This window comes from Cucumis melo, chromosome 8, assembly GCF_025177605.1.
Source record: "Cucumis melo cultivar AY chromosome 8, USDA_Cmelo_AY_1.0, whole genome shotgun sequence".
Lineage (NCBI taxonomy): Eukaryota > Viridiplantae > Streptophyta > Magnoliopsida > Cucurbitales > Cucurbitaceae > Cucumis > Cucumis melo.
This window is the reverse complement of record NC_066864.1, coordinates 32,556,900-32,582,830: the sequence shown is the minus strand read 5'-3', so window position 1 is coordinate 32,582,830 and position 25,931 is coordinate 32,556,900.

The following is a 25,931-nucleotide window of genomic DNA, read 5'->3' as shown; positions in this document are numbered from 1 at the left end:
AAATTACAAAGATATTTACTTATTCAATCTACAAAATTTGATACATTCTACAATATACATTATTCCCTAACATACACATACAAAATTTATATAATATACAATACACAATTTATACATACAATCTAATATATATTTTTTAGAAACAAAAAAAGAACAAAATATATTATTTTTACCGGTAGAGGAGATGAACAAAATAGACGATGACACGAGAATAGTGGATGGTGGTAGGCGACGACAGCAGACACGAAAGCGACGAACGACGGCCGACAGCGACAGATGGCGGCAATCCCTCTCCTATCTTTTCTCTGTTCTCTTCTCTTTGCGTGCCTCTGTGTTCTGTGAATCCATAACTAAAATGAGAGGGGATTTTCCAAAGTAGCTCAAAGACGTCAGGAGAATCCTCTACTCGCAACTTGGTCACTTATGGCGTCATTGATTTTCAAAGAACTACCGACGCATCACTTATGGCATCGTGAGAACCCTGTCAAAATGCAGTAAAAACATCACACATCTCACGATGTTACCTACCCCCATGTCGGTAGAGATTCGATCTCTCACGATGCCATGCAATCTGTCGTTGTGATATGGTTGTCAGAATATTTTAAAGGTTCAACCTTTGTCGACGCGGTCAAAGCAATGTCGACAGTTATGGGGACAACAGCGACATATACATGATGGTGCGGTGAAAAGCCTATATTATTATTTAAATTAAATATTTTTGCGACGTCTCTTCGCTTGGCATCGTGGAAGTCTCACCCTTTGCTGACGTTATTTGTGCGACGTTGCCAGATCTCCACGCGGTGCAACATTATTAGTTTGCTTACGACACCGCTGTTCTCAACGCCTTTTTCAGCGTTAGCAAACCTTCGATTTTTTGTAGTGTCAAGTGTATTTGTTTCCAATTAAGTTGTAATCAGTTTCCTAGTGTATTCAATTCATATTATATTCAAAATTTGCCCAACATAAATACACTTAAGGTTAAGACTAAGTTACCTAGGTCATCCAAATGAAATAGAAACCTACAATTTCTATGGCACAAAAGGGGTTTCTGTTTAATAGTTGTGTAATGACCCAACTCCTTATACTAAGCGGAAGTCATTACTAATTTAAAAGATAAATAAATTTCAAAAATCTAAAATATAGAAAATAAAACAAAACCTCAAATACTCATTAAAATCATAAACAAATGTCTATAAAGATAAAATTAAATAAAATCCTAACTCGAGCCCTATCTAGTTTTAAAGAAAAATAAATAAAATGAAATAAAATAGAAAATGCATCAGATCAAATGACATAAAACGGAAGCAAAAAGAGATCCCTATGGCTCGTCATGGTCACTTCTTGTCATTCGCCAGCTTGCCTTTGCCCTTATCTCTACCTCTACCTGTAAAATTAAACAAGAAAGAGTGAGTATAAAAATATACTCAGTAAGAGACTCACTACTAGTCCCACTAGGTGCCTGTTAGCTTCCTATTAGAGTCCTGTAAAGTGGTATCCATAAACTGACATATTCCCGAACACGTGCAATCTGTGATCCCGTAGGATTATATTTGGTCTTTGGTGAACCCAAAGGAACTACACCTAGGACAACTGGTCTTTAGTGTACCCGAAGGGAACACTAAGATGATCGGGCTGTGAGTGACCCCGTCGAATCACCCATAATCATATCTATGTCTATGTCATACTGGACTGGTGATCCCGTCGGACTATGCAGTCATAAAAGGTGGTGATCCCAAAGGACACCCAAGCGGGTACGAATCTAATAGCTAAAACTAAAAGCACAACCTAATCATAGCATGTAACATATCATAGATCATCATAATCATGACATAAGTATCGATCATAACATGTCTAATCAAACATTATTATAAAAACTTAACATCGTAGTCATCCTCGTCATCAATCACCCAGCGTCATGACAGTCATTATCAATGGCATTAAGTCATGCCTCTTAGCTAACATTAACGCACAACAAAAACATACATGCGGCCTCTTGAATTCATATCGAGGATCTAGTAGGAGAATCTCTTACCTGGAGATTAGTTAAACTGAGATTTTTCTAACATTTGTGGTCAAGCTTCTCAAGGGGAAAAATCCTAAGCCACAAGGATAAATAACTAAGTTTAGATAATTTAGCTTGCAATTGATTAAGGATCCAAAAATTCAGTTGATTTAACCTACCCAAAAATCGACAATCGATTGAGACTTAGTTGGACAAATTCTCAGCTCGATTTCCAGTTAAATCTAACCAATTTAATCCAACATTCAAAATTTCATTAGTTAAAATCCAAAAATCAATACTCGTTGGGCACTAACCAAAACCCAACTCAAACTTACCAAAAAATAGGTGAAAAACCAAAATAGGCTATGTGGCTCAAATGGCTTGGAAGACAGGGACCGGTTCGGCTAAGGTAGGGAGATCGGCTCGGGTAGGGGGTAGGATTGGGAAGAAACCGATTGGGACGCACTTCAAGGGAGTCGTGGCTCAAACGGCTTGCATAGGCACACGCGGCTCACTTAGGCGCGGCTCGACTCGGGCACTGCAAGCTTCGACTACAGAAGTCACATGCAGTGCGAGTTGAGTTCGGCTACGACGCGTTCGACTCCCATGGGGATGCGGTTGATCCACGACGACCGTGCGGCTTGATACAATTGGCATGGATGGCAGCTCTTTGAACATCGCGGCGATACTAGCGACGCTAAGATGGAGGTGGACGACTAAAGCGCTCGATTGTTGGCTACCCTCGACGACGTTTGACGGAGAAGACGGGCGGCTTGCAGATGACGACGGCGAAACGTGAATGCTAAGGTGAGGACAGAAACGGCTCGACTTCCGATTTCAGTCAATAACGAAGACACTGGCGAACAGAAAGGGGATGGCGTGGGTGGAGGCGAGCGGTGGCGGCGTAATGGTTTTTAAGGTTAGGGTTTTTTTAGGGTTTTGTTGAGGAAGAAGAAGGTGAATAGGCTTCCATGCATCCCAATGCACTATTTAATAAAAATAATTCCTTTTATTTTTATTTTTTCCTTTTTCTCTTTCCCAAAAATCTTCACTCTCTCTCTTCATTTAAAACCCACCAAATCTTCTCTTTAAACTTAAATTTCCCTATCTCTCCAAACCAATCACCTTCCTTTCAAAAAAATGATTACCTTAACCTAATTATATTATCCATATAATATAATTATTTTAAACTTTAAAAAATCAATTAATTATACAATCAAATATAATTAATCAAATTTTCTCAAATATAAACAAGTAAATAACACCCAAAAACAAAAATTTAAACTTAAGATAACTAAAAATAAATTTACCTTAAATTTGGGGCGTTACAAGTTGGACCATAAACAGGTTGTTCATTAGAGGAGCACTGGTATTTAAAGATAGAAGTAACCCAAGGGTAAAACGATAATTTGACCCAACTAGTGTTACGGACACTTGTGAATGACTAACTTACTGGTAGGTCTATATCCGTGGACACAAAAATATATCTACAATGAAAAGAGTTCAGCTGTGAGTCTTTAGTGGAGTGCGCACATAGTTAACGAATATTGATTAATGTGGTTAATGAGTTTAGCCAATTAATCTCATATCGTTGTAGCTTTTGATCTATAGGTCCATTAGGTCCCCTTTCCAGCTGGTAAATGGTAATGAGATTTAATTGTATTGGTTGTAATTTAAAATCTTCAAATCTATTTTGAAAATTAATATAATGTGATACATTATAATATAAATGTTATATTTTAATTAAACTTTATTATATAAATTTTATTTTGGATATAATTCAAAATTAATTTATGAGAGAATAAAATATTTGAATGAGTTCAAATATTAATTTAATGTGGATTAGATTCATAGTAAAACTATAGTTTAAAATTTAATGTGTATATGATACATATTAAAACTATAGGTTATGAGAGAAATTTATATTTGAATATGATTCAAATTTGGATTAAATTAAATATAAGATATTTAATTTTACAATTAATTAATTGATTTAATTAAATTAATTAAATTAAAACTATTGGTTATGTGAGAGATATTCGTTTAAATATGATTTAAATAAAATATTAATTAAATATGATTTAATTAATTAATTAATTAATTAATATTAATATTATTTTAATAATAAGTGATTATTGAATTAATAGAGAACGTGAGTGATTTTTCCCACATTTCCATATTTTCTCTCAACTTCCCACTTCTTCTGTCTGAAGAGGAGGGAGAGATCTACGTAACATTATATAACAGTTTTATGATGCATCCTGGAATTCGCTCAAGAAAAGATTATCGCTCTCTTAGAATTCCCCTTCTCCAATTTTGGTTCCCACAAACCAAAATCTCAACCTAGAGAATAGGAAGGTTTTCAAGTGGTAATGCGATTTAGAACGTGGGTATGTATTCCTCTTCTATGTAATTCTCTAAATGTAATTTTTTAGCATGCTTAGCTATAAATAAATTAGTTTGTGCCAATGCACTGGTATTTTTAGGTTCCTAAATTAATTTGAGTTAGTTTCTCTGTTGATTCTTCCGCTGTGCAAGGGCTCTCATCTCTTCATTACGTACAGAACTAAGAAAGCTGTTGAATTGTTGATGATTCTTTTGTAAACATAAGGTTCATCAATGATTTGATCAAAACCATAAGATTTTATTACGGTATCAAATCTTATGTTTCAAGATTGATAAGTTTGTTTCAATCCATAAATGGAATGATTAAGCTTGCAAACATTTTGTTCTTGACCTGAAGTTATAACTCCTTCTGGTCGTTGCATATAGATGTTCTCATCAAGATTGTCATTCAAAAAAGCAGTCTTAACATCCATTTGCCAAATCTCATAATCATAATATGTAGCAATGGAAAAAAGTATTCGAATAGACTTTGACATGGCAACAGGTGAGAAAGTCTCCTCACAGTCAACTCCCTCAACTTGGGTATAACCCTTTGCCACTAGTCTAACTTTAAAAGTTTGTACCTTACCATCTGCACCCCTTTTTCTCTTGTTAGATCCATTTACAACCTATAGGTTTTACCCCATCAGGTAGATCTACAAGATCCCAGACTGAATCGAAGTATATACTCCAATTCAAGATTCATAGCTTTGATCCATTCATCTTTATCCACATCCTCCTTTTCCTTCTTAGAAGTCAATGGATCTTCAATGTTACCATCAGATATGACAGTTAAGGTTTCAGTTAAACTCATATAACAAATAGGTAAGTTTGTAACCCTTTCACTTCGTCAAGGTTCCCTCAACGATTGAGGTTGATGTGTCGTAGTAGATGAACTGACATGAACAACTCTTATTAATGCACTAGGTTATTCAACAACTCTTGTAGAAGGTTCAATCGTTTGTGCTCCCTTATGTGGTCCTCTTCTAAAAATGTAGCATTTGTTGGTACAAACACTTTATTATCTTTAGAATCATAGAAGTAACCTTTATTATCTTTAGAATCATAGAAGTAACCTTTATTATCTTTAGAATCATAGAAGTAACCTTTATTATCTTTAGAATCATAGAAGTAACCACCTCTGGTTCCTTTGGGATAGCCTACTATTGAAAGCAATAAACACGAAACCGGTTTACGTGGAAACCCGAGAACCGGGAGAAAAACCACGATGTTTTTAGTCTTATTATTTTCTGATATCAATACAATAGGTACAAAGGGAGAGAATAAATAGAGTACAACAGGAGTAAGAAAGGAAAATATCTAGGAAATATTCAGGAAATAAAATCTTATATATTATTCTTTCCAAAAATAATTCTAACACTCCCCCTCAAGTTGGGGCGTAAATATCAATGAGGCCCAACTTGCTAACACAAAAGTCAAAGTTTGGTCTGAGAAGTCCTTTAGTGAGGACATCAGCAACCTGTTGGCTCGAAGGGATGTACGGAATGCATATGCTCCCACTGTCAAGTCTTTCTTTGATGAAATGTCGATCAATCTCAACATGTTTAGTTCTATGCTGAACTGGGTTGTTAACAATACTAATAGCAGCTTTATTATCACAAAAAAGCTTCAATGGAGTCTCACATTCCTGATGAAGATCAGACAGGACTTTCTGGAGCAAAATTTCCTCACATATTCCCAAACTCATAGCTCTATATTCAGCCTCAACACTACTTCTGGACACAACATTTTGTTTGTTACTCCTCCAAGTTACAAGATTACCCCAAACAAAGGTACAATAACTAGAGGTAGACTTTCTGTCAACAATAGATCCTCCCAATCCGAGTCAGTATATGCCTCAATGGTCTTTTTGTTTGTCTTTCTAAACATCAACCCTTTGCCAAGTGTCGTTTTTAAGTATCTCAGAATTCTTTTGACAGCTTCCATGTGTTCCTCATAGGGAGCTTGCATAAACTGGCTGACAGCACTAACAGCAAAGGAAATATCAAGACGAGTATGAGATAAGTAAATCAATTTACCCACAAGGCGCTGATATTATTCTTTATCAACTGGAACTTGATCATCAGAGTTTCCTAGTTTAGTTTACAGTTGAATTTAATAGGAGTGTCAGCGGGATGACATCCCAACATACCTGTCTCGATTAGCAGATCAAGGGTGTATTTTCTCTGAGACACGGAGATGTCTTCTTTAGATCTGGTCACCTCCATTCCAAGGAAATATTTCAGATTTCCTAAATCCTTGATTTCAAATTCATTACCCATTCTCTGTTTAAGTTAACTAATTTCTGCATGATCATCTCCAGACAAAACGATGTCATCCATATAAACTATCAGAACTGCAATCTTCCCTGTCTCGGAAACGTTTGTAAATAAAGTGTGATTAGAGTGTCCCTGACTATATCCTTGGGACTTGACAAAAGTAGTAAATCTGTCAAACCATGCTCTGGTGACTGTTTCAGACCATATAAGGATTTCTGGAGTTTACAAACCTGTTGACCAAACTGGATTTCAAAACCAGGCGGAGGGCTCATGTAGACCTCCTCTACTAGATCTCCATTCCGAAAAGCATTTTTAACATCCAGCTGATATAGAGGTCAATCTTTATTTACAGCAACAGAAAGAAGGACTCTGACAGTATTCAACTTAGCAACAGGAGAAAAAGTTTCTGAATAATCAACACCATAGATCTGAGTAAATCCTTTTGAAACTAACCTTGCCTTGTGTCTGTCAAGAGTTCCATCTACTTTGTATTTGAGAGTGAACACCCATTTGCATCCCACGGGCTTGTGTCCCTTGGGTAGGGCACAGATCTCCCAAGTGTTATTCTTTTCAAGAGCTTTCATCTCTTCCATAACAGCATTCTTCCATTCAGGAAACTCTAATGCAATATAAATATTTTTCGGTATTGTGGTAAAGTGAAGGCTGGCAGTAAAAGCTCTGAACTGTGGTGATAGATTCTCGTATGACACATAATTAGATATAGAGTGCTTTGTACAAGACCTAGTACCTTTTCTCAGTGTAATAGGAAGATCAAGAGAAGGATCATACTCATCATGTTTCCTTGTATGGCCCTGTTCAGCTTCATCGTTACTGGTTTCTATTCTAACCTCAGTCTCATCACCATGGTTCTTTTCTTCCATATTTTCAAGAAAATCAGCATCAGACCTGTCATTTTCACTCATCGTATTATTAGTACAAGGTTCTGTAGAGTTTTTCATACCTTGGTCTCGAGGAGGTTCGAAGTCTTGGACTAGAGCTGACGGTTGATTAGTAGGGGACCCGACTTCCTTTCTGAGATTCCTCCTGTAGTATGTTTTCCAAGGAACTTGGTTTGTAGGTAGGATTATACGGTGAGGATCAATGTCAGACACGGTACTAGGAGTAGGTTCGATAAATTCAAAGGTGCTGTTAGATTCTTCACTCACACTCTCCCCCTAAAGATTGCTAACGGGAAAATAAGGTCGGTCCTCATAGAAAGTAACATCTATAGTAACAAAGTATTTCCTGGACGGCGGGTGAAAACATTTATAACCATTCTGGTGAGAGGATACCCAACAAACACACAAGCCTGAGCCCGAAGGGTAAATTTGGTCTAATTAGGGCCAAAACTATGGACATAAGCGGTACACCCAAACACACGAAGAAGAACCTCTGAAACGAGACGAGTAGAGGGGTAGGACTCCTTAAGGCATTCCAAGGGAGTTTGAGGGTAGAGGATACGAGAAGGCATTCTATTGATTAAATGAGCTGCTGTAAGAATAGCATCTCCCCACATGTATGAAGGAAGGGAAGTGGAAAGCATAAGGGAACGGGCTACTTCCAGAAGGTGACGATTTTTTCGCTCGGCCACTCCATTTTGTTGAGTGTAGGCGCACGAGTTTTGATGAACAATTCCCTTAGAGGGTAGAAATTCACTAAGGTTATGGTTTTGGAATTCTCGACCGTTGTCACTCCGAAGAATAGCAATTTTTTTTATGGAATTGTGTTTCAATGGTGTGATAGAAGTTTTGAAAAATAGAAGAAACCTCAAATTTATTGGTGATAAGGTAGACCCAGGTAAGACGGGTATGATCATCAATGAAGGTTACAAACCACCTTTTCCCAGATGAGGTGGTGACCTTGGAGGGACCCCAAACGTCATTATGGATAAGGGTAAACGATTGTGTGGGTTTATATGGTTGTGAGGGAAAAGAAACACGATATTGTTTTGCCTGAATGCACACATCACAAGATAACAAGGAGACATCTATTTTAAGAAAGAGATAGGGAAACAAATATTTCATATACGTAAAGTTCGGGTGACCTAACCGAAAATGCCACAACATAAAGTCATGTTCAGAGGTGCTAAAATAGGAAGACAGTAAACTAGTCGTAAAGATACTACTACCGGAGGTATCATCATTAAGGATGTAAAGTCCCCTACTATGCCGGGCAGTGCCAATCGTCCTTCCTGAATTCAAGTCCTGAAAGCAAACAGACTCAGGTAAGAAAGTAGCTTTACAGTGTAGCTCACGGGTGATCTTACTGATAGATAACAGATTGTAAGAAAGCTTAGGCACATGCAAAACCTTCTGGAGGGAGAAACCGTCAAAGAGGACTATTTGTCCTTTTCCAGCAACCGAAGCTAAAGAGCCATTGGCTATCCGGATTTTCTCATTACTGGCAGAGGGTGTATAAGTGACAAAATGCTCCGAGAAACCTGTCAAGTGATCTGTGGCCCCCGAGTCCAAAATCCAGGGATTCGTCCCATCAACACTAATAAGGCCAAAGGACTGAGACATACATGATTGAGCAATGACACTTAGAGTAGGAGAGTTGGTCTGACTAGCAGTAGGGCCAATGGGCTGAAAGGTGCTAGCAGTCTCCCTAACATCGGTACGCCCTAAGTTCTGTTGCTCCTTGGAGGAGCGTTTGTTACCTCTTAGGGGCCGACGTGGAGTTTCCAACACCGATCCTTGGTATGCCGTTGTTTCTTGCAGTGCTCACAAACGACAATTGGTTTCTCATTATCATGGGTTAATGATTGATCACTAAAGGCAACAGAGTTAGTTATATAATTTGAAGGCACGTTAGGAAGCGAAATTACCGGGTTCTTGGAATACATCGGTAGATCGATCTGTGCCAAGGATGTATTATCTTCAAAAACAGCTCTCTTATAGGTATGATTAATCCCGAGACCATGAACATATGGCTATCCATAACCGGAGGGTGCCGATGGCTCGCCCACTTCAATCCACAATCTGTTATGGAGTTGGTCAACCTCATTCCTATAGTAGAAAGGTTGCTGTAAAGGGTCGACGGACAGATTTGCACTGCTGTACAGATTTGACAGTTTTGAAGGTTGCTGTCCGGCGGCGATGGACGGCGCGTGCGGCGGCAGATGACCAAAAGGGTGAGATGGTTGACAGGCAACGACGCGTAGAAGCGGATGGGATGGGCGGTAAGATTAACGGGCGGCGACGCGTGGACCGATGCGCCCGACAAAGGCGGCGCATGAATTGGTTCTTGACCGGAGAGTTGCGCGGACGGCGGCGGGGTTGGCCCATTGGATAGATCGGCAACGTCTGAATCCGGTGGAATAGTTTTTCTATGGTGGTGTCCACGGTGGCGGCGGCAGAGGTGGCAGTGGCGGCTGTTTTGGTCCGGGTGATTCCTAAAATTTTTTCTAGGATTTCGTTGTTGCTTTGCTCTTATACCATATTGAAAGCAATAAACACGAAACCAGTTTACGTGAAAACCTGAGAACTGGGAGAAAAACTACGATGTTTTTAGTTTTATTATTTTCTGATATCAATACAATAGGTATAAAGGGAGAGAATAAATAGAGTACAATAGGAGTAAGAAAGGAAAATATCTAAGAAATATTTAGGAAATAAAATCTTATATATTATTCTTTCCAAAAATAAACTCTTATTAATGCACTAGGTTATTCAACAACTCTTGTAGAAGGTTCAATAGTTTGTGCTCCCTTATGTGGTCCTCTTCTAAAAATGTAGCATTTGTTGGTACAAACACTTTATTATCTTTAGAATCATTGAAGTAACCTTTATTATCTTTAGAATCATAGAAGTAACCTTTATTATCTTTAGAATCATAGAAGTAACCTTTATTATCTTTAGAATCATAGAAGTAACCTTTATTATCTTTAGAATCATAGAAGTAACCACCTCTGGTTCCTTTGGGATAACCTACAAATAAACATAATTTTGAACGAGATTGCAATTTCGTTGGACAACCCCAGATTCTAAAACGATTTAAACAACCTTTAGTACCATTCCATGTTTGATAGTATATGGTTCTATCTCAAAATCAATTGGCAATGAAATGAGTGGTCCATCTACCTTATAAGGGTTGTGAATCTCCTTGGTTTTTCCAATATGGGACTCACAACATCTCAACATTTCATAATTTTAAAGGTGTTTTAGAAACAATTTTAGATGAAACACAATTCAACATATAGGATGCAGTTTGCACTACATAACCTCAAAACGAATTAGCTAAGTACGCGTAACTCATCATAGACTGAACCATATCCAACAAAGTTTGATTTCTTCTTTCTGATACACCATTCTGTTAAGGTGTACCAGGTACTGAAAGTTAGGATACAATTCCACATTCCATCAAAGAGTTTTGGAATTTCAAATCTATATACTCTCTACCTCAATCCGATCGAAATGTTTTAATAGTTTTACTTAATGCATTTTCAACTTCAGCCTTGTATTCCTTGAACTTTTCAAGAACTTCAGACTTATGTTGCATTAAATAAACATACTCATATCTTGAATAATCATCAATAAAAATGATAAAATATTCAAATTCTCCTCTTGCTTTAACATCCATAGGACCACATAAATATGAATGTACAAGTTCCAGGGGTTCTTTAATCCTATGACCTTTTCCAGTAAAAGGTCTTTTGGTCATCTTACCTTCAAGGCATGACTTACATACAGGTAAAGAATTTTCTTATAACTCACTTAGAAGTCCATTCTTTACTAATCTCTCACTCCTATTGAAATTTATGTGTCCTAATCTTAGGTGCCAAAGATGAGCATTTTCTTTTAGAGAAATTTTAAGTCTTTTATTTTGAGTAACTACAGTTTTAAACATTTCAGTATTAAGGAGGATTTTAGATGTTAATGATCTTAACGCATAAAGATTATTTTCTACTTTGCAGAACAAATCTCAACACTAATTTTGCAAATAAACAATTTATTTACACTGAAAGTTAAAGAGTAAGATTGTTCTAGTAAGCACTTTACAAAAATCAAGTTCCCTTTTGAATCAGGAACAACATATACATTTTCTAATAAAAGTAAATATTTCTATAAGCAAAGTTGAAGCCCTCCCACTACAACTACTGATACGACATGCCCAGTTCCAACCCGCATTGTCATTTCTCTAGTCTTCAACTACCGCCAGAAACTAATTCCCTAAAATGAAGAACAAATATGATTAGTGGCACCTGAATCTACTATCCATGTTGAATCATCATTCTCCACTAAACAAGTATCTAGCACTAGTAAATCACATTTACCTTGTTTGGCCTTCTTTTCTACCAAGTACTTGGGACAGTTTCTCTTCCAATGTCCCTCCTGGTTGAAATGGAAACATATTCCCTTTGCATCCTTGACTTTCTTGCTCATTTTAACAGTATCAGGGTTAGCTTTATTTCCTTGACCACCCTTCTTCTTCTTCCACTTCTTAGTGTCAGGTGAAGAAGGCATAGACTTAGTCCCAGAGGTCGAATCTCAATGAAACTTTCTTGTGGAAGTTGCAACATTTATCTCTCTCTTTTGTCCCTTGAATTTCATTCGAGACTTGAAAGTATGTAGCTCGTTGAGAAGGGTGGTAAGGGTATAAGAAATCTTATTCATAACAGCATTGCTTCTAAATTGCAGGAAATTCTATGGCAAAGATTCCAAAATAAAGCTAACCTGATTGGCTTCATCGATGACAGTCTCATTCATTCCAGCCACGTTGAAATGAACCATCATATTAAGAACATGTTCTTACACTAAGGCTCCCTCGGTCATGAGCATTATAAATGTATTTTAGAACATCATGCTTGATCTGATAAGAGGCCTGACCAAACATCTCCTAAAGAAGTCCATAATCTCACGAGTAATGAGCATTGATTCATGTTTCTTGGCCAATACTTCAGACAAGCTTGCCAAGATGTATGTTTGGGCTTTTTCATTTGCCTTAACCCAACGCTCATGTGCTTCTCGAACAGTTCGAGTTGCATTAGCAGTTGGAATTTAAGGACACTCTTTAACTAGGACAAATCTAAGGTCATCGATGATTAGCACGATGTTGATAGTATTTTTTTTTAAGATGCATAATTATTGTCATTAAGTTTATCAACAGCCAGCATATTCAGAGTAGCACTCGTCATTATCAAATTGATGAAAACATACAATTTATTTATATTGGTTATACTAGCATTTTCCATATAGAAAAACAATCAATTTAGCAAAATTTTTAATATATCCTAAGTGATATCTATTTTGCAATGATGCTTAAGTGAGGTAGGATTTAAACCTTCGTAAGGTGATTAATTATCCCTTCACTAAATGGATACAATCTCAACTAAATATTACACCAAAATAACTCTTATTCCTATAATAGTTAGTCATCATTGTTTAGTCAAGAAATGATTAACTTACTTAAAAATTTATTGTAAATGTAATCCCTCATTTTAGATTCTAGAGTTCCGCCTCAATAAGTAATCCATAGGAAAAAACCAATTAGAGCAAAAACTAAAGAAATCTTATCCATTTCTAGAGTTTGAGTAAAATCTCATGCAAACACTTTCCGTAGGGGGCCACAAGCAAAGGTGCCTTGAGGCCAAACATGAGAATTTACTAGAAACTAATGAAAGAGAGTTGTAGGCTTCTGTGATTTGGTAGCGGAAAATTTTTAGAGAGATTTCTTTCTGAAACAGAGAGATCGTCAAAAAATTTTTAGAGAGCAGACAAGTTGAACTCAATATAATCTTAACCTTTTAAGAGAGATGAAGGGGGAAGTTATCAAATAACTTCCTCCATCTCTCTCACGTTTGGGTGTTATTTTATTATTTAAAATTATATTAATAATATAAATTTAATATAAAATTAAACTATATCATATCTCATATAATATGAACTTTATATTATATCATTATATAATATACCAATGGTTTAGATCTCTCATATGGCTTAGTACTAATATGAATCGAATCCGTATTAATTTTAACCTATAGTTTATTTATGAATCTTATTCATATTATTGTCTATTTGAATCATATTCAAATATTAACTTCTCTCATACAAATTTTATATTATAATGTATCAAATACATTATATCAATTATATGAAATACAATTTATTTTCTTTAATCAATTTGAACAATTCAAATTAAACCAAAATAAATTTGATTCTTATTTATCCTTGGGCTAACAAGGGGACCTTAAGGACCTACATATTGAACCTCCAATGATATGAGATTAATTAATTAAACTCTTTAATTAAATTAATCTCTATTCATTAACCATCAGTCACTCCACTAAAGACTAATAGTTGCATTCTTTTTACTGTAGATATAACCAATTAACAATGCAATGACCCTTCACAAATTGCTCGTAAGTACAACTATGCCAAAAATTATCGTGTTACCCCTGTAGTTACATCTAACTCCTTAAGTATCACTAATTCCTCTAATGAACAATAATTATAGTCTCATTATAACTGAACTCCTCTTGAGCCAAGAGAGTGTGTGGTGCCACATTGTTCAAGCCCTTAAGAGAGCAATTTCTCTACTTACTCTATCTATAGAGAAGAAGCGAATTTCTTCTTGTGTAGCTGTGTTTCCAACTCCTTAATAAGACGAATCCCAAAAATAGTAGGCATATTAAGTCGACAACATAGGCCACTCTCACCCATGCAAATCAAAGGACCGTCTTCATAGGCAAGAGTTCACAACTCACTTAGGATTCAGGTTAAGTTACCTAGGGTCATCCTGTTGAAATGTAGTCTCAACTAGTAACGGTATTAACAAGAGAGATTATTCATTTCATGGTCCAGTCTTATATAAACTTTTTGTATAAAATATCTCCCCCTCCTCCCCCTCCTCCTCTAATGTCTCGACATGAATGATTAGGATCAAATCATTTATAACACTTGAGAACAATTGTAACAACTACAAAGCAGGTTGTATTCGTAGTGTTATCAGGATAAGGCTGGATAAGATATCTAGCCTTATCCATTTACTACAGACCATTTAGGTTATCACTTAAACATAATCCACTTGTATGTCTCCACATACATGTTTAGGATACATAATATAACCTTGAAGGTTAGTTTATTGGTTTTGTGGGTTAATGCAACTAAATGTCAAATAAAATAAAACACTTTATTTTATTAGATAAATAAAATATTTTTATAATATATGTAATTACAAACTACAAGACCACGAGATTAGGGTATCAACTCCAACACCAAGTTTAATCTAATTTTTCACTGATTTTACAGGGTTACACTGTTATCTCACTCTCGAAGATCATGAGGTTATCGAAGTTAATTTTCATGAATTATCTTTGATTTTTTTATTCCTTTGCATTTATTGTGTTCTTAAATTCTTTGGTAGGTTAACTATGGTGGCAAACTAGTTTAGGTCTTGAGCCTCGTCTTTGACCGATTGAATTGCTTATCTTATGTACTTTTATACAGGTAAATGTTTTCTTTGATCAACTTGCTTACTTACACTCTTTAAATCTTATGTCCTTGTGATCAATTTTGAAAAGTTATTCGGTTTTGGTTAAAACTCAGAATTCAGTACAAAGTTTTGTCAAAGTTCTATCAGATTAAGTGGATTTTCCTTCTTTATTGTACCTACTTATACGCTATAGATTCCTTCTTCATTTTCGTTTTCCATGATGTATTTTCTTCCATACCTTTTAGTACCTTTCAAAGTTGCCTATATTTGACCATATTAGTAGGTTGATCATTAATAAGTTATAAGAGGTATAAAGATAAATAGTTATTATTGGTTGATGTAGTAAGAAACAATGCTTCTATATAGAAACTTATTTCGATGAACCAATTGCCTTTGTCACATCTATTTCAAACTCCTGGTTGGCCTCTAGGGAAGTAAAAGAAAATAGAAAAAGGTATTATGAAAATATCTACAAATAGGTCATCTTAACTTGGTCTTACTCATAGGAACTAACATTTTACTTTTAATGAGTGAAGAACATCAGTAGCTACCTACTTCATCATGGCTGATAAAACCATCTTAGAATGTGCAAGAAGAAACTCTCGGTTAGAGGATGCCGTGAGACGCCAAGGATCATAAATATACTTTTGAGTGTCTTATGTTGGAGGCTAGAGCAGTCTGTTCTGTTGTTGTACGATGGAAAAAATAACTTCAAAATATTTAGTTCCAATTTGAGATCTAGTCTGTCACTTGTTCTACATTTGTTGGATGTACAACAAAACCAAAACAAAATAAAATGTCACCTTTTATCACTTTTTAGTGCTTAGTCTATCCCTTTGTTTGGGATTTTGGAGTGCAAGTAGGGTTATGCCACCGTTAAACTTTGTTTCCCTTTCATTCTTCTTGAATATTATTTACTTGATATGAAACATCAATTCAAGCTTTCAGGCTAAATGAAAATTGTTTATCTTTCTTGGTTGCTAAAGAGTATCTTAATCTTGAACTTTAATAAACAGAGAGAATATGCAATTTAATATAAGACATTATTAAAAAAAAAACAAGAAATAAGAAATAGGAAACAAGAAATAGTTATCAAACACGTTTTCTTTTTTTATTTCTTTTTTTTTTAAGAAACAAGAAACAGAAACAGTTATCAAATACATTTATGTTTCTTGTTCTAAAAAAAAGAAAAATAAAAAAACAAGAAATAAGAAACAGAAAACAGGAAACAAAGAACGGAAACGTTACTAAACAGACCCTTAGTTTCTCGCTAAAATACTTAATTGGATGAGTTTGTTGAGATAGCACTCCTATGCCATAATCACAAACATCGACTGCTAACTTAAAAAGATTGAGAAAAATCCAGTAGAGCAAAAATGACATATTAGATATAACCTATCTTTCAAAAGAACAGAAGTTTGTGTTTATGGGTTAAAACCATAAATTTGTCCCCTTTTGAGGCACTTTGCTCGAGGTGATGCAGAATTTTCTATAAAAGATACAAAACCAGGAAAGATTTGTAATTCTTTTATCGTTTTAGGTTGTAGCGATTTTTTTTTTTTTTTTTTTTTTGTGAAAAATGAGACAACCTCTATTAATATATTGATTTATTCTTGTTAGGATCTAAGGATATTAAACTCATTTATGAAGAACCTCAAGAAAGAACGAAGAACACTTTTTTAGATTAATGCTAAGTTGGTTTTCTTTAAGTGTTTTAAATACTTTATGCAAATGAGATAGATGTTCGTCATAATTACTATATACTAGAATGACATCAAAATAGATTAATACAAACTTTTTAATGTAAGAATGCGAACATCCATGTCAAGCATGTCACAAATAATTTGATCTATATAAAAATTTCCAACATCGAGAGGGTGAGTTAATTCTTGATCCAACTTTGTAAGGATGTGGGTGATGGTCTAATTTAAGATTGAGGGCTCACACAAGTTTTGAAGAAACTATTTTTTCACTACTTCTGCTATTGGTTATGATATTACAAACTTTGCCATTAATTGTACAATGAGTCTGGAATAATGAGTGCCTTTGTGGATGAGTCTTGGTTTTTAGCGTAAGCAATATTCTTTGAACAACACAAGAAGTTGTTCCCCCTCACCCAGTCCTAACTCATTGACATCTTTGAAATTTTGCACCATCTCGTCTTTTTGGCTTTCTTCACCTTCAACATATGCTATTGTCTTTTGCTGAAGAGACTCATTAGACAAATGTTCTTTTTGGTTGGACCAGTAACAAAACCCAAGATTCAGTCCTTAGTAAGTGTTGGATCCTCCTTTCTTGTTTAGGGTCTCTTGATTATTTGAAATTTGGTTGGTCTTGTGTGGTTGATCTTCTTTGCTCCTTATTGGATTAGAACTTTGGTCATTTTTGCTATTGTCAAAATTTCTTCGTTTGTAGAGAGTAAATATCTTGTCCCATTTACTTTTCTTGGAACTATTACGCTTTCTCGTTTTTCCAACATGATCTCCACTTTGTAAGTCATGGAAATTACAAAGGGTACTAGTAGTGTGCTAATAGGTTTTTCCAACATTAATTATTTTATTCAAGTTTTTTAACAACCTAATTATATATATATAAGGTATGTATGGTGACCCATAACCTATACAACCGGTCACCCATTCATATAGCTAAAACAATCAATTAATATGAACTAAAAGGGATATTAGTTACATCAAACCCAGTACCAAGAGACATGTAAATGAGAGACTTTTAGGACAATTTGGGTGTGAATGGACAAAAATGCCCTTCCTTTCCTTTCGCTCTTCCACGTTTGCTTTCCCTTCTCTACACGATCGATTCCTTCTCTTTCGCGTATAGTTCCCTTTCCCTTCTCTTTTCTTTCGCGTAAAACACCTGAACCTACTCCGCCCATCGTCGCTTGCCCTTCGTCGCTTGTCCTTCGTCGGTCGTTGTCCAGTGCATTTCGTCGCTCCTCTTCGGACCATTCAATCAACTTCGAGCGTTTTCTCTTATTTGGGTGAGTTTCATGTCTAACCGAATTTCAATTTATCTGCTGTAAGTAAATGTTTGGTTGGGGTATTTGGTGCTATTTTCATCCGTAATTGTCTGGTTTTTGGAATTGGACTTATTTGCCGTAAATTAGTTTAGTCAAAGTTTGGTTTTAGGTTCTTAGAAAGTTCAATGGGTAGTGAAAAATGAATTGAACTAGAGGATGAGGATTTAGTTGGATCAAATAGAGAAGGAGTAAGCAATAGGAATAGAAGGAATGAAGGTTTTTTTTATCACGCACGTATTCTTTTTTTATATCGCACCTATCTTGCACGTATCTCGCACGTTTCAAACTTTCACTATTTATTTCAAAATCAACTTGGTACACCTCCTAATCATCTTAGAGTTATTCTTTGCATGTTTAGTAACTCTCTTAGGCCCTCATGCTTTATCTCGCACGTATCTTGCACACATCTCGCACGTATCTCGCACGTTCCAAACTTTCACTATTTATTTCAAAATCAACTTGGTACACCTCCTAATCCATTTAGAGCTATTCTTTGCATGTTTAGTAACTCTCTTAGGCCCTCATGCTTTATCTTGCACGTATCTCGCACACATCTCCAACGTATCTCGCACGTTCCAAACTTTCACTATTTATTTCAAAATCAACTTGGTACACCTCCTAATCCATTTAGAGCTATTCTTTGCATGTTTAGTAACTCTCTTAGGCCCTCATGCTTTATCTCGCACGTATCTCGCACACATCTCCAACGTATCTCGCACGTTTCAAACTTTCACTATTTATTTCAAAATCAACTTGGTACACCTCCTAATCCATTTAGAGCCATTCTTTGCATGTTTAGTAACTCTCTTAGGCCCTCATGCTTTATCTCGCACGTATCTCGCACGTTCCAAACTTTCACTATTTATTTCAAAATCAACTTGGTACACCTCCTAATCCATTTAGAGTCATTCTTTGCATGTTTAGTAACTCTCTTAGGCCCTCATGCTTTATCTCGTACGTATCTCACACACATCTCGAACGTATCTCGCACGTTCAAAACTTTCACTATTTATTTCAAAATCAAATTTGTACACCTCCTAATCCATGTAGATCTATTATTTGCATGTTTAGTAACTCTCTTAGGCTCGCACACATCTTGCAGTTATTTTTTTTATTTCTTTACATCTTGCACACATCTTGTAGGTTCTTAAGTTCAAATCAATTTTTGAAGATACAAAACTACTTAAGGTAGTTTAAGGATGGCACATGTTCAAATTTTAGTGCGTCACGGTGGTGCATGGGATAAGGGACGAAGAAAATATGAAGGAGGAGTGTTAAAAGGCATTGTTGTCCCTAAAGAAATAACGCACAAAGATTTACAGTTTGAACTATATGACCTTGCAGAAGTTGACCCTACAAAGTTCGACATAAAGATAAGATGTATATATGAGATCAAAGGGGAAAAGGAAGCTCCTCCATTTGAGTTAAGCAATGACCGTGATTTGAAGTTTTATATTCTTAGTGAAAATCCATTGGAGGTCCCCCTATACCTATCATTTGAGCCTACAAGCAATCGAAGCATGAAAGTGTTAAACAAATATTACAATTCAGTATCTGGGAGCAACCAAGTTCAAAATTTAAACCCTCATCCTCCAATTGGAATGGATACATTAGATGAGAATGAAGTTGACATTGGTGAAGTTCAGGTTGGCTTGTGTGATAACATGATAGGGACCAATTCGGCTATATGGGAATCATATGAGTCATATCATTCAAAAGATGATGCTTTTACATGGGAGTCAGTTGAGATGTACAATGAATTGTTTGACATCCCAGAACAAAGAGATGCTCCTACAAAAGATTGCAAAGGAAAAGGTAAAGTTGACTACAGCTCCTCTAGTCGGAAGTTGAAGACAAAAGAAAGTGGCTGGTCCGAAGAAAGCTCTATAAGTGAAGAGTTGGATGTAGGACAAATCTTTTTTTGTAAGAGAGATTTGTCAATGAGATTAAGTGTGTTGGTAATGAAAAAAAATTTCAGTTTGTAGTAAAAAAGTCTACAAAAAAGATTCTTTTCGTTAGATGCATCGACAACAAATGTGGTTGGAGATTGCGAGCGGTTAGACTGAAGGATTCAAATATATTCAAGATTAAAAAGTATGTGAAAGTTAATTCATGTTCTCTTGAGTTTTTGAATCGTGACCATAGGCAAGCAAAATCTTGGGTTGTTGGAGAATTAATAAAGTCCAAATTCAAGGAACCCGGTCGCATATACAAACCACGTGATATCATAGAAGACATGAGGCAAGACTATGGCATAAATATGAGTTATGAGAAAGCATGGCGTGCCAGAGAAAATGCATATGAACGAGTGCGAGGTTCTCCTGAAGAGTCATATAATCTTTTGCGTAGATATGGTGAAGCACTCAAATTTACAAATCCAGGTACAATATTTCACATGGAACTCGAAGATGATCGTTTCTTTAAATATCTTTTTATGGCTGTTGGTGCATGTGTTAGAGGATTCTTAAATTGCATTAGACCGGTCATAGTCATGGACAGAACATTTCTTAAGAACAAATATCGGGGTCAGTTGATAGTGGCCGTTTGTTTAGATGGTAACAATCAGATCTATCCTCTAGCCTTTGGAGTAGTTGATAGAGAAACAGATGACTCAATACAGTGGTTTTTAGAAAAATTGAAAGGTGCAATAGGGGAGGTGCCTAATCTAGGCTTTGTGACAGATCGGAAAACATGCTTCGCCAAGGGTATTTCATCAGTTTTTCCCTCTGCATTCCACGGCCTTTGTGTCCAACATTTGAGTCAAAATTTGCATGATAAATATAAGAATGACACGGTTGCTACTTTGTTTTATAATGCATCGAGAACATATCGTGAATCAACATTTGTAGAAGCGTGGAGACATCTTCTTGCATTTCCTAATGGTTCAGGAAAATATTTAAATGATGTTGGAATAGCACGGTGGTCTCGTGTTCACTACCCAGGAAGACGGTATAACATGATGACAACAAATATAGCAGAGTCCATGAATTTTATACTGAAAGAACCTAGAGATTTGCCTATTGCTTCATTCCTTGAAAATGTTCGACTTTGCTACAACGTTGGTTTTGGGAGCGTCGAGAAGAAGGCATTAAAGTGATGTCTACATTGACCAAATGGGCAGAGTTAGTTATTCAAAAGAAACAAGAACGAGCTTTGACAATGAAGGTCAACCTAATTGACTGTTACCAATTTCATGTCAAAGATTTAGATAAGGAGGAGGTCGTAAACCTACAAACTAAAGAATGCACTTACAAGGAGTTTCAAGCTGAGCAACTACCATGCTCACATGCCATTGCTGCAGCACGGGATCGTAATATAAATGTTTATAGTTTATGGGCTAATTATTACACTAATGAATGTTTGTTGGTTGCATATGCGGAGGCCGTCTACCCAATTGGGAATCAGTCAGATTGGAAGACAAGCGAAGACTACGTACATATGACTGTTTTACCTCCAAAAGTAGTCAAAAGAGTTGGTCGACCGAAGAAAAAGAGGATTTCAAGTGTTGGTGAAGCTTCGAAATTGCATAACTGTGGTCGGTGTAAACAAATAGGTCACAACAGATTAACGTGTACCAATCCAATTTCATATACCGACAAGTCGAGCATACAAGATTAGAAATTTATCTACCAATGTACTAAGTATTACACTAATTAATGAATGTTTGTTAATGATGTGTTTTCTTAATGATTTGTCCCAACATTCTTACTTTCTGTGCTTCCAGATGGATGAAGAAGACGAAAATAACAATTGGCTTATTCATTTAAGAACATAAGAAACTAGTTTTAGGATCGTTTAAAAATAACTAAACGTTCGTTTAAAAGTATCTAAATGATCGTTTAAAAATAACTAAACGATCGGTTAAAAACAACCAAACGATCGTTTGAAAACAACTAAACGATAGGTTAAACAAAACTAAACGATCGATTAAAAACAACCAAAACATCATGTAAAAACAACCAAACGATCGTTTGAAAACAACTAAACGTTCAGTTAAACAAAACTAAACGATCGATCAAACAAAACTAAACGATCGTTTAAAACAACCAATTGATCGTTTGAAATTAACTAAACGATCGATTATAAACAACTAAACGATCGTTTAAAAAAACTAAATTTGGGCCTTCATAAAAAACGAAAGGGCATTCATTGGATTGTAGAATTTTCTGTTCTAAATTTGTTGAATGCCTTGTAACTGGTAGTGACCTTTATTGTCTAACTGTGTCAAACATGAAACTGTTTAGACAACAATATGTGCTAGAACTTTGGGCCAATAAATACTTTTGCTAAATAAAAAATATATATTTCGTTCTTGTACTTTTGAGTTAATATTTGTATTCGTTTATATTATTTTTTTATGTAATTTTTATAGAGAGAATAACATATTATAATTTTAAACTTTGTTATAAAATAAATACTTTGTGATATTTTCAATTAAACGCAGCCAAAATTGAGAAAGAATATTTGAGTTAATATTTTTTTATTCATTTAGATACATATCACAAAATATTCGTGTAGAGAAATACTCATCGCGCACATATGTTTAAGCGATCGTTTAGTAAAATCTAAACGATCTTCTTAATAAACGTCAAAATATTAAGCGATCGTTTAGTAAAGTCTAAACGATCTTCTTAATAAAGAATGTCTAAACGATCTTCTTAATAAAGAATGTCTAAACGATCTTCTTAATAAACGATGTCTTAACGATTTTCTTAAAATCATAAAAAAATTAAGCGATCGTTTAGCTACAAGTAGTTTTGCAACATATAGAATAATCGATACTACTAATTGAAATGTCAATTGATACTAATTGAAATGCAACATAGAGAATAATCGAACAGCCAATTGATACTTGTGATTTATGTAAATATTTTAATACATAGAAGTTTGGTCCATAATTGAAATGCTAATTGTTTTCTAAAGTAGGACATGTTTTCTTGACATAATGTATCTAAACCAACACCAGCAGCTATGTACTCAAAATACTTAATTGTGAATACGTCACAATCACTATTATTCGTTGAAGTGGAATTAAGTCAACAATGACAACTGGCCAAGGTTCCTTGTATGTCGATGATCTACTTCTCTTGTCAAAGAAGCCAGTACTATCTAACAACTTTGGCACCAACTCTCGAATGGGCAGTAATATGTTTGTCATCTCTTCGGCAGTTGTAAGTGACGGAAACGAATCTCATACCTTCACTTGATAACTTATCAAATCCAAGCATAATAGAACCCAATGGTTGCCATGGACATTGAATGGAGAGTAAACGTAATCAACACTTGTCCAAGGATCTTGGAAGTCCTCTTTTGACCCGACAACATAGTCAACCAACCTATACTCTTCGTCCCAGTCAAACGGGCGATTCTCTTTAATACATTCTTTGTATAGGGGCCACTTCGAAACTAAAATGCGCTGCAAAGAAAAACATAGAAACGCAAATATCAGACCGAAAGACAAATATCAAACGCAAATACATACATAAAGTAACGTGACGATTCCAAACCATAAAGATTGTGTCTGCAGTTGTGAAGTTCTGAGAAGAAGGTATCCCGACTGCCTTAATCTTCAAGCGAATGAAAAGAAAAAGTGCATCCAAATGCTAATAGAAACAAAAGTAAGCAGTAAATGTATAGAACCATAATAATGAAAAAATTATAATTGCATAAATGATAAGATAATCTCTTACCTCATCCGCCAACCACTGGTGACACATAAACAAGTCTCTGAAAAAAAACCTTTGATTTTTTCCCATGAAAGGTTTCACGCAGCTCATCGTCTGTACGCTTGTCTGTAATCCAAGCTCAAAGTCTATCTAAATGGACGTCAAGTATTTTGAGCATAGGATCATAAACAATTGGTTCAGACTGAGAGGTGCTGGTGGTTGATGTCACAGACCGTTTAGGTAGAGTTGTGAATGGGGTTGATAGGTAAACACTTGCACGCTTCCTACGAGTGGGCCGAAGTGTGGTCGTTGAGTGAAATGGTTCTATCTCTGTGACGTCCTCATCGTCAACGACATCTATTGACTCCTCTAAACCAATATCAACCTTCTTCTCCAACACATCTTCGTCACCCTATGAAAGCTCATAATGCATTAGTGTGGATAATGATAGAAATTAAACATCAATATTAGCAAGAACATGGAACCAAACCTTCTTTTTAAGTTCAATGTGTTCATCCTCCTTTGGCATCCTCAACCAATTAAGGGTACCGTCTGTGTCAACATCTTCGGTCTTAGCATTATCCACTTCTTTACTTTCTAATGTATGACCTACTAAGCCTTCAGACACCTTGCGATCCCGTTCGTCACCCTATGGAACCTCAAAATGAATTAGCGAGAACATGCAACTTAACGTATGAGTAATTACCAAATATGAAACAACTAACGTCAATACACTTAACAGTTTCATTCCTAACCTTTCTTTGAAGTCCAACGTGCTTCAATATGGTTGACATCATGCCCTTCAATTCGTCAATATCTGATTTTATACTATTAAGTTGCCCTTCAACAACCGCTACTCGATCTTGGAGATTCCGAATAGCCTTTTTCATCTTAATCTTGGACTTCTGTTTCTTACTCTTTTTGAAGTCATCTTCATCATTATCAACTTCTCTTACTCTTTTTGAACCACCATTCTTCGACTGAATAATGGTAGATGAGCGAAAGTTTTCAAAAAGATCACCTGAAGCAATTTTCAACTGCTCCTCTTCAGGTGTCATCTCAATGACCGCCTTAATTATAAACTGCAAATAGAAAAAGGCAAATGTATTTAGGACAAAGAAATAAGCACAAAATCATGCGATCCTTAAGTAAGTTACTATTGTTTGCTACTTACCATTGGCGAGTCAAACACCTAGCTTATAGTTTGGAACTTTGGTGATTGTTGGCACACCCACCTCAGCATTCGTGGCATGGCATGATCGTTTACTTTATCTACACCACATCCAATGATGATTGGTATAGACTCATATGCCCAAACCTATTCGACATTTGACAAACAAGTTTAGGAAGTGCCACAAGATATATTAGATATATAAACAAGTGGTTTCACAATCGTTTGAAAACAACTAAACGATCGTTTAACATAACTAAACGATCGTTAAAAAACAACTAAACGATCGTTTAAAATAACTAAACGATCGTTTACATAACTAAACGATCGTTTAAAAGTTTTGAAGTAAGAAGTAAGAAGTCACATACCTGTAATGCATGCAGAAATCCATTGATAGTATATTTTTTTGTCTGTGTTGATTTCTTCTTTCCCTTAGCATATTGCTTGTCCAAGCTCTTTTCAAGGCACTTAGCGTGCGTACAAAAACAATCCAACCCCAATCATAATTATTAAATGTATTCCAATCATCGGCAATCTTGAAAAAGCCAATGTCGACTTTGGTTCGCCTATCTTTTTCCAACAAAGATATCTCTATAAAGTAGACTAAAGCTAATTTCACAATATCATCGTCATCACCCTCGTATTCCAAAAATATATCCTCTAAGTCGCTAACATAAATACACTCCTTGTCTTTGAAAAACTTCTCCAACAGTCGACTATTCCCAACCAACTGAATATAGTCCTCTTTAGGACCCCATAGTCCAGTTATGATGTTAAACTTTCTCCTACTGAAAGTACAAACAACGCCCCCTAGTAAGAAACTTATAGAATCCTTTCCTTCATCTTCAACCTCCCTTAACAGTAAGTAGTGGATGAGTGGCCCATTAAAGACAATATTTAGGTCCAAAAAGTGCCCAAACTTTGTTTTCCTAAATAAGGCTAATTGATCGGGTTTGAGTTT